The sequence below is a fragment of the Rhagoletis zephyria genome, unplaced genomic scaffold (assembly GCF_001687245.7).
Source record: "Rhagoletis zephyria isolate East Lansing unplaced genomic scaffold, Rhagoletis_zephyria_1.1 Rzeph_scaffold_00043, whole genome shotgun sequence".
Classification (NCBI taxonomy): domain Eukaryota; kingdom Metazoa; phylum Arthropoda; class Insecta; order Diptera; family Tephritidae; genus Rhagoletis; species Rhagoletis zephyria.
Window position 1 is genome coordinate 463,953 of NW_016157127.1, and position 11,659 is coordinate 475,611.

General features: G+C 34.4%; 1 protein-coding gene across 1 annotated transcript in view; it reads right to left on the reverse strand.

Annotated features, from left to right (window-relative positions):
• The window catches only part of LOC108367308 (Zinc finger protein ush), a 628,184-nt gene that overhangs the window by 448,842 nt on the left and 167,683 nt on the right, over nucleotides 1-11,659 (reverse strand). The gene's annotated exons all lie outside the window — the stretch shown is intronic.

The window sequence follows — 11,659 nt, forward strand, 5'->3', positions numbered from 1 at the left end:
GAAAATTCAGGAATGGGTGATTTTAGCACGAGAAATCCAAAACTGATGTCCATTTCGATCTGTGACAGTAACTTTTTCCTACAGGGGAGAAAACCCAAGACCGTCTGGAGACGGGCTCGCCGATATACTTACACATATTTTCAGCTTTCTTTTACACAATGTTGACCTACGAACCGGCAATGCCGTCCGCAGACGGTCAAAAATGCAAAACTGGGGTTTTATATGTCGGCAAGCCGGTCTGTAGACGGTCTGTGTTCGAAAGCAATTTTCTCCATTTCGAATGGTGACATAATTATAAAACTTATATTAAAATACGGTGCTTTTAACAACGAAATCCACCGAATTTTTTTATATCAAAAAATTGTTCAAAAGAAAAAGTTTCTTTAATTACGAAATTACTAAATAGCAAGAAATAATTAATTTTAACCTCGTTTTCAAAATCTGTAATTCAACTGCCGATTAAAATAAAACGGATTAAGCCAAACTCATAAAAAAATTGGCCTACTAGAGGGTTAATATATTTCTTCTATAATAAAACATTAAAAAATTTTAATGTATGCCGATGATGTGAAACTTTTTAAAACATTGTCCTCTATCGAAGAAAGGTCTTTGTTACAAGCGGATCTGAACAACGTTGTTAGTTGGTGTAATACAAACTATATGCCACTAAACCTTCAAAAATGTAAAGTTATGTGTTTCTCTCGGAGGGCTGTTCAACCAGCTGTTTATTCAATATCAAATTATAATCTGGAGCAGGTATCCAATTTTGTCGATCTTGGTATCACAATGGATTCCAAACTCAATTTCAACCATCATATTAATGTTACAGTCAATAAAGCCAAAGGCGTTTTTGCATTTGTAAGGCGATGGTCAAAAGAGTTCAAAGATCCTTATGTTACAAAAGCTCTTTTTACCAGTTTAGTTAGACCTATACTAGAATACGGATCTATTGTTTGGAATCCCCGCTACCAAGTTCATTCAGAAAGGATTGAATCAATTCAAAAACAATTCTTGCTTTTTGCATTGCGTAATTTTAACTGGGATTCGGATTACAATCTCCCCCCTTACACAAGTCGTCTAAAGCTCATAAATTTGCCTACACTCGCAAGTCGTAGAGAAATGCTGGGTATAATATTTATCGTAAAATTAATGACAGGCTTGATTAATAGCCCGGCCCTCCTGGCTGAGGTAAATTTTAATGTTCCTTCTCGAGTGTCAAGACACTTTCGACCTCTATTTTTAAAGCCATGCAAAACTAATTTTGAACTAAACGAATCATTCCGTGGTTTATGTCAGGATTGTAACTGCCATTCCAGCACGTTTTACGTATCGGACTCGATTTTTACTATAAAGAAAACTATTATTTCCACTCTCAATAATTGAAATACTATCTTTAGCATATCCAATCAGCTGATGAATTTGATTCTGTAGCTGAATAGTTTTAGATCTCGACACTTAACAAACTCCTGTTTCCACTACTCGGCACCAAAAGACCCACAAAAAACAAGGTTCCGTACGTCATGCGGACTGCGCCCCTCATGTCGGTTGGGCGGGAATGGAGGGTAAAAAGCCGTTGGGATTAATTAATTAATAATCTCATACGGGTACTAATGGAGATCAATTAGTCTCGACTCATCCCTTATGGGTATAATTGAAGATCAATTAGTCCCCAACTTATCTCTAACGGGTACTATCAACGATTTAATGATATGTACGCACTTAGTCAAAGAAATTTCATGTTCGGCGTTGGCGCACAGAGAGAGTATTCGCCTAACAAAACTGACCACCCCGGTTCGGATCTCAGCTGGCGCAAATTTTTATTTTTATTTTTTTAAAAGTGACTAGTCGCTTTTTATACCCGTTCGGGTATAAAGGTGAACAATCAGTCTCTTCATAGGACATGCTCGAACAAAAGCGATCAGTTCATTCCATATAAAGAGATCAAAAGTGATATTAGTCGCATGCTCCATTGCGATTGATCTCGGAGTCATCCCGGATTAGTCCCATTTTTTGCAGGGTTCATACATACATATATATGTATTCATATATATGTATACATATATATATATGTATACATACATACGTGCATTCAAACATACATATATACATATGTAGGTACACGTACCCGCCATCCGTCGCTTTATTTCTTTTTTCCCCTTCCCTATACCCCCTTCCCTTTCTATACCTTCCTTCTCACTCATGTCACGTTTTCAGTTTTAAAAATTGCACTCTCCATTTTCGCGATACCGCCGCCTAAGAAGTTTCACTTCAAAAAAAATAAATTGTACCAAAAAATTGAAGGAATTTTATTTACTCAAATGCGTTATGCCTTTCGGCAGCGGGCGGATTCAAAATTGGATGAATATCGTACAGCTGATTGCAGTTTACCAATTACCAGAAAAATTATCAAGCTTCCACCACGATAATGCGGTAACCGGTAAACCGACACATGACGCCGCCAGACAACATTCACTCAATTTCGGTGTTTAAAATCATTTAAGTCTTAAAAAAAACTTGCTGAATGACTTCATAAAACGTTATCATAAATAATCCAATAGGGAACAGATTCTTATTTTGATTTAATACAGTAAAACCCGCTTAAGTACCTCACGAAAAATGTCAGCTTTTTGAGGTACTTAGGCGGGTTGGGTACTGAAAAGAACCCGCTTAAGTACCTCGATGCGGGTACTTAGCGAACATAATTATTGATGTAGTTACATATTTTTGTTAACTTACATACANAGCACTTAAAATGGGAAAATTATAGGTAAAATGGTAGATGGGGTACGAAATATTGAGGTACTTAGGCGCGTTGGGTAAATAAGCAGGGAGGTACTTAAGAGAGGGATTTTCTTCAGATTATATTCCAAAATTCACATTGCCCAAAAATGTTGGTTACTTAAGCGGGTTAGGTACTTAAGAGAGGGATTTTCTTCAGATTATATTCCAAAATTCACATTGCCCAAAAATGTTGGTTACTTAAGCGGGTTAGGTACTTAAGAGAGGGATTTTCTTCAGATTATATTCCAAAATTCACATTGCCCAAAAATGTTGGTTACTTAAGCGGGTTAGGTACTTAAGAGAGGGATTTTCTTCAGATTATATTCCAAAATTCACATTGCCCAAAAATGTTGGTTACTTAAGCGGGTTAGGTACTTAAGAGAGGGGGTACTTAAGCGGGTTTCACTGTATTAATATTTCATCGATTTTACCACCAGCACGCTTTCTTTCAAGCGAAAATATGGCTGTCAGACTATCAAATTGTCTACAATAGATGTCAAGCAATAAGCGCTGACACATATTGCAGCCCATGAGAAATAGGCGGTATCCATTGGAAATATATTTTGTGACATGGTTATCACGACATTGGAGTTTTCATGTGGAAATAGGGCCTTACCGAGCACCGAATTACCGAGTACCAAGCCCTAATTTTTGTTATTGAACACAGCGAAAGAANATAAATTGTACCAAAAAATTGAAGGAATTTTATTTACTCAAATGCGTTATGCCTTTCGGCAGCGGGCGGATTCAAAATTGGATGAATATCGTACAGCTGATTGCAGTTTACCAATTACCAGAAAAATTATCAAGCTTCCACCACGATAATGCGGTAACCGGTAAACCGACACATGACGCCGCCAGACAACATTCACTCAATTTCGGTGTTTAAAATCATTTAAGTCTTAAAAAAAACTTGCTGAATGACTTCATAAAACGTTATCATAAATAATCCAATAGGGAACAGATTCTTATTTTGATTTAATACAGTAAAACCCGCTTAAGTACCTCACGAAAAATGTCAGCTTTTTGAGGTACTTAGGCGGGTTGGGTACTGAAAAGAACCCGCTTAAGTACCTCGATGCGGGTACTTAGCGAACATAATTATTGATGTAGTTACATATTTTTGTTAACTTACATACATAAATATGTAAAGCCTCGAATAAAACATATACATTTAATGAAGTATACGTACTTATTTTAGATTTTTCAATTAAAATACAGTTCATTCCTTAACAAATACCATATAAACCTAAGCTTAAGATTTTATAGGACACTTAAAGAAAAAAATTCACCAAAATTTAAAATTTTTTTCTCAGAAGTGTTTTTTGAGTATACAGATTTATATCCCATTCAATTTTGGTGTAATAATGTGCAAGTTTCAAGTGGCTAAAAATTACCGTTGATTTTTGTAATTTTTTTTTTGCCGAAGGTGTGTAACTAAAGGTGTGCCACTGATATTCAAAATATGTAAATATTTTAAGGTATTTTAAAAGAGTGTTACGTGGATGCATGTTCGATGAAGGCGGGGTGGCGCATCGGCATGGTGGCGTGCCCTAGCTAGCTCGTCGGATGGGTGGGTCGTTACCACCCACCTTACCTACACCCACATCAACAAAAAAAGTTTCTAGTCATGCCTAGTTATGCTAAGTGCAGTGAAAAAGTACGGCTGGAAAAGAAGAGAGGAAATACAATGTAGAAAGGCCAGTCCTGTCAGTTGGAGTCGTCCCTCCCCTCCTTCGTGAGTCCTACACGAAGCCATGGATGTTGCTGTGACTCCCACCGTTGAGCAACACCCCCTAATCCTGACATACGTCTGTCTGTTCATCGGTCCATTTGTCCACTACCGGTCCGGTCAGGCGTCTACACCCACATGTCCCCTCTCCAGCCCAAGTGTATCACCCACACCAAAATAATAACGGTTCNAGAGGGGGTACTTAAGCGGGTTTCACTGTATTAATATTTCATCGATTTTACCACCAGCACGCTTTCTTTCAAGCGAAAATATGGCTGTCAGACTATCAAATTGTCTACAATAGATGTCAAGCAATAAGCGCTGACACATATTGCAGCCCATGAGAAATAGGCGGTATCCATTGGAAATATATTTTGTGACATGGTTATCACGACATTGGAGTTTTCATGTGGAAATAGGGCCTTACCGAGCACCGAATTACCGAGTACCAAGCCCTAATTTTTGTTATTGAACACAGCGAAAGAAAATGCAACGCTATGATACTGTTCGTTTATTCACACTTTGACGTTTTTCGTCATGGACCGTGAATCACAATACATGAAAGGTTCGTTCAGTGAACGAAAATGAACTTTTGGATGTACGTTGCCACAGGTGTACGACATGTTTTGTAATGCATACAAATTTACAGATTTATTTCATTTGTATTTGGAAAAGTATCAAAATTGAAAAAAAGTATCTCTTATCAAAATTCATCGAAAAATGTATTACTTTTGATCCACTTGGATCAAAACGATAACACTGTTCAGAACAAATAACAACGTCGGACGGATACTACGGAACACCACAAATCAAGAAGACCCGTTTTAAATTTGAATTATTTTTAAAGCATTTTGAATTCTTATTCGCTTCCATTTCGGTCCACCGCGCAAATTAACTATTTAAGAAATATCGAATAAAAAAAAAATTTTGTTTACTTTTGAATACGGTTTCAGCAAGTGCGCTATAACGACACAGGTATAAATGTTTGAAAGAAATATGTGTTGAGTCAAATCAACTTTTTGTTAATGCGGTTCTTGCGTAGGTATAAACAAGGTATATAACAAAAAGACACAGACACCGAGTGCTATACCAGACTCAAATTTTGCTAGCCACATGTTTAACAACAAATGTTCACCTACGCAAATAAGAAAGGCAGCGAAACTATTGTATGTACAATATAAAAACCAACGACTAAACGTACTAGAAAATATGGAAATATACAAACTAAAAATCTTCGACGGCAAAATAATAAATGAACAAACAAATACCGCATCGGATGTTATATTCGAACCCTTAAAATTGATTTACGAGAAAAAGAAAAATTACAACAAAACAACAGGCGTGGACGTCCGAACACACCAAAAAGTACCACCTCGGCAAAAATCACCGAATTTTACCTACCAGCAGGCAAAAACCATACAGCGGCAACATAACGGATGTTAATATTGAGACAGTACGGTTGCCAGACGTACTGATTTTATCAGTACAGTACTGTTTTTTCAACTCCTGTACTAATTTTATTATTTTCTTCAATCAGTACGCTAATTTGTACTGATTTGTACTGAATTTTCAATTCAAACCAAATACTTTATGATTTTCTTAAGGTTGTTTCATAACGTTGGAGCTTCCTTAAACTGTACTGTTAAAAGTAAAAAGAAAATAATTTAATTAAAGTTGACATGTTTAAGATAATGTTTGATATGCCCAAGAAATTAATACAACAAATTATGGGTATATCGCCGGGTCGTTACGTACCAGTTGCGATTGTATGATGGAGATAATAATTATTTAAAAATAAGGCTGATGTTTTTTTTGTCGAGTGTTCTTAGTTATCTCGTAAATAACTTTCAGTTCAATTTTAACAAATTTTAATATTCGAATGGCTTTTGCCTATAACTTACAATGAGGAATTATATTATACTATTTAAGCACTGAAGATAGAAATAATCTCATTATTGCTATTCAAAAATGTCATAAATATAAAACAATTTACTGGCTTCTGTGTACAATGATGTGTACACTAGAGTGTATAAAAACTAGTGTGTTTGGAAATTCAGAAACACTACATCAAAATATTTTTATTTGTGATACATAAGAGACACGTATTTTCTATTTCGCAAAAAAAAGTTTTTTTAGAGGTTGCGCTAGTCGGTTTTTTTATTAAAACGCTGATGTTATAATTTTTTTAATTTTCGTAATATGTTAAAATGCAGCTAAAAATGTGGTTTTTACATGTAATTACTCTGGTATTATTGGGAACATTCCCTTAACTACATACCTGTCTTGGACAGTTAGAATGGACCTACTAGTTCCCGAAAATATGCTTTCCAAAAGAGAATACTAAAATGAAAACGTTAATACTGAACGATTTAAGTATTGTCATGGGTTGGAACTTGCTACCAGGGGGTTTCTAATTAGGATCCTGAAGTTTTTCAAAATTCTAAATGGCGGATCCAAAATGGCGACCAATATTTTTAAATATGATTGGATTTGTTCGAAACCTTCGAAACCAGGCACTCGTGAGTTTTTAGGGTCGGTGATTACGAATCTGAAGTAAATTTTTTTAAATTCAAAATGACGGATCTAATATAACGATCACATTCTTAAAAAAATTACTAAAATTAAAACGTTGATACTGAACGTTTTAAGCATTGTCAAGGGAGGAAACACGTTACCAGTGTGTTCCTGGGGTTGCTGATTAAGAATCTACTGTCAGATTTTCAAAATGACGAATTCTATATGGCGATCAATTAAAAAAAAATAAAAATTTGATTTGTTTGAAACTCTTAACCGCCATTTTGAATTTTGAAAATCTGACATCAGATCTTATGTTTAAGTCTATCGACCAGTGACAGGTATGGAGGTAATTAAGGGAATGTTCCCCAATAATACCAGAGTAATACATGTAAAAACCAAGTTTTTAGCTGCATTTTAACATATCACAAACATAAAAAAATTGAGAACATCAGCGTTTTTATAAAAAAACGACCAACGCAACCTCTAAAAAAACTTTTTTTTTTTAAATAAAAAAGTAAGTGTCTCTTTTTTTATAACAAATAACGAGAATTCGAGGTAGCGTTTATGAATTTCCAAAAAAAAAAATTTTTTTTGAACCACTCTAGCGTACACTCATGTTAAAGTGAATGACTCTGTTAGTTTTTATGAACTATATTTTATTTATATACCAGAAAATTGTTAAAAAAAGCACTCTGGCGTTTTAAAGTATTATCTGTTACTTACATTCATAATTTTGCTTTGAATAAAAATGTACTGAAAAGTACTGATTTTTTTTAGCATGAAGAAGTCTAACGTACTGATTTTGCGCCAAAAAATCTGGCAACCCTACGAGACAGCGAAGCTGAACCTATTACCTGCTTCTAAAAACAGGACACCATGGCATTTCTAATAATTAATCATCGACGAAAATCACATTTCCTAATATAAATGAATATAAATGAAGGACAAAAACTCGAACCAGACAGAACGAAAAATGAAACTGAAGATGGCACATATGTATGTTTAGATGTTTGGGAAACCATCACGCGGAAACAACTGAACGGATTTGCATGGAATTTTGTACACAGATAGCTTATGGCCCAGATATGGCCCAGGCTGCTTTTTTAATACGCAGAAACTACTGAACGGATTTGCATGAAATTTCGCAGACACATAGCTTATGACCTTGGTTGTAAAATAGGCTACCTTTTTAAGAGTTGCCACCTGCTAAAAAGGGAACAGTCCAACGCCTTCATCTTGACCTGCAGGCTGTGCCGGGGTCACAGCCGCTAAACTTAAATGTAGAATACGTAATATTATTAAGATCACATTCAAGTTAAAAACGGTACATGAAATATTCGCTTTAATTGTATTGAATTGAATTTGATAAATCAATATGAATTGCATAATATTAATAATTAGCAATAGAGAAGCAGATCCACATTAACTTCAATCATATGTACCATCAGCTTATAATAGATATATGCCATGATATTTATCACTTCTTCGGTTCATTTTTATTTTCTTTCACACTGCAGAAATTTGTTTTACTTTTTATATTAGCCCAGGTCTCCGTATTAGTATTCTTCTTCGCGTTCGTGCTCGTGTTCGCCCTATCTTCGTCTTCGCATAAGTTAGCTAAGACTTCTGAAACAGCTGGCAACCCTCCTAGATACAGTTAAGAAATAAACAAATCTCTTGCGTCTGACATTGTGATACCTACATATTTCATGTGCCTGATGAATTAAGTTAAATTTGATTTATTAAATACGTGACAACGCTCTTAAATACAGTTCAGAAATAAAGCCTTTTTAAACCCATTACATTTGATACCCATATTTTTTATAATTGCTTTAACTTATTAAATAATTTGAGTTAACGTTTTTACCAGCTGGCAACCCTCTTTAATAATCTAACGATTTAAACTAATCACCTTCGTTTTACGTAATATTTTAATATTTCATTTAACTCGAGCATACTTTATTTAAATTCTAACTTTGAAACAGGTGGCAGAAAAAAAAGGTTTTTAAAATTGTTTTTTCTTGAAAAATTTTTCACATAGAAATTTTTTGATAAAAAAAATTAGTTTTTGAAAATATGCCATCTCAAAAAAAGTTGAAAAAAATCACAATGGTAGCTCTGAGTATTGCGCAATATTTAAGTATAGTATTGTGGGGTGCACTCTACAAAAATTTGAGTTATGATTTTTTTTTTACACCGAAGTTGAGTAAAATGAGTACATTACAAATTCAAAATACATAATTCAAAGTACGCAGTTTTGTAGCTCATTAAATTCTTGTATAATAGGGTGCAAGTTTTAAGTGATTGCAAAATGGCGTCAATTTTTGTTTCTTTGAAAACGATTTTTCGCATAAGAAAAAAGTGCAAAAAGCCGCCAGCATAAAAAATATTAAAAATCAACGCAATTTTGCAATAGATTGAAACTTGCACTTTGTTTAACTAAAATTTAATGGGCTACAAGACTGCAACTCAAAAAATTACAAAATTTTTAAGTTTGTAATGTACTCCTTTTACTCAACTTCGGTGTAAAAAAAAAAAAATTCATAACTCAAATTATTGTGGAGTGCACCCCATAATACTATGGTATATTTTCAAAAACTAATTTTATTATATTTTAAAAAACAATAACCTAAACGCTGTGAATGCTGATATGGTGGCTGCGGAATTCAATGCCAGAAAAACTGCTGCTAATATTTCTTACAACAATAACTACTTTTGATTTTCGCCTGGTGTTTTTGAGTTTTCCTCTGTCCTTCATCCATTTAATTCGCAAAGGGCACAGTTTGGGAGTAACGTTAACGGCATCTCTCCCGCTCGTTTGTATCTGTTGTGCCAGTCAGTGTTGCCAGGTCTTCAGCATGAGAAAACGTCCCTCTTGGTCTGAAAAAACGTCATTTCCTACCCAAAAACGTATTTTTCAAATGAACGTACAAAAAAGTGTTCTTATTTATACTTTTATTGTATACAAAGGTACATATCGAGCCCTAACCGCCAAAATAACGTAAGCGACATTTTGTTCAAAATTTTCTTTTTGATGCAGAAATATTCCTAGAGCATCTCGATACATTTGTGCATCAAAAAAAGTTTGTTTAAAAAAATGTCGCTTACGTTATTTTGGCGGTTAGGGCTCGATATGTACGTAAGGTATATTAAAATATCATTTCGACAGAGCACATTTAAAATTCATTGTAAACTGGTTTGAGATCGTTAATATAAAAATTATTTTAGACATATACTTGTGATCAGCTGATTAAGTCATCAACATTTTGATCGATTTTGGCTGTTTCTCTTTCGTTTATTTAATGTTCATTATTTTTCCATAAAAGCCAAGCTCATTAACAAACAAAATATAAATCCACAAAAATTGTCCAAAAATTATAAACAGTCTGCAAATTTTCAGCTAGATTGTCAACTTTCTATTCAGATTTTTTAGTCCATTAAATTTCAGGGCAATAATGTGTAAGTTTAAAGGGGCTAAATAATCGCGTTGTTTTTTAATAATTTTTTTTCTTGTAGAAATTTGGTTAGGGGCCCGGTTGTCGAAAATGCTAAATTACGTTCTGCTAAGAAGAAGCATAGCAATAGGTCCATTCAATATCAAAAAAATTGTTACGAATTATTACTAGTACTTGCAAGTTTTTCCTGAAAATGCATTCAATTACCCAAAATATTTGCAAGAGGGAGCGAATTCGAGAGCGTAACAACCCGAGAGAGCTGCAAATTCTTGCAAGTAAAAATTTTCAAAATGGCTTACGTTGCAAGTTTTTACTAGTTTTGCGATCAATAACTTTTTCTGAAAATTTTCTCTTGCTCTCAATTTTACTCTCTATTTTTTTACGCTATCGCTGCAAGTACTTAGTGGAAAAGTTATTAAATGGACCTAATATTTCAGTCTTTTTTGCGATCAGTACATTTTCAATGAAGTCTTAAAAAAGTCGCCTACTTTTTTCTGACGTTTTATGCTGCACAGCTTTTTTGATGCTTTTGTGAGCGTGCCTGCTGCAATCCATCGGCTCTACCCTACCTGATTTGGCTTTTAATGTGCAATTGCATCATTACAGCAAGCCTCGCAACCTCAAGTGTTTACACAACCAGCCCTTGGACAAGGGATCCTTAGTCCTAGAATCCAAAAAAAAACCTTTGGAGGAAGCAGCTGCAGCAAAACACAAAGTTTGTAAAGATTTAATAAGAAAATAATTCAAAATCAGTTCTACTTATAAGATTTAGTAACAAAGAAAAATTACTGGGAAGTTAAAAAACGTGATTTTTTACACAAAAAACGTGTAAGCGTCAACAGGATACAAAAAACGTCCAAATGACGTTAAAAATGTCAACCTGGCAACGCTGGTGCCAGTCGCTACAGCTGTCAATACGCATATAACAAAGGATAGCACATACACTAGAGCTGGGATACTATCGATAGTACCGCCACTCGATAGTTTTCGAAACGATAGTTTAAAACATCGATAGTATGGATAGTATTATCGTCGTGAGCCGCATTGTGTAGCAGCATTGAATTTGAACGCTCAATTGTTGGAAAATTGATACAAAATTATTAAATTACTTTGTAAATTAAAGATATCATATATTTTTTTTTTAATTTCATGAATTAAAAAGAACTTCTTATAA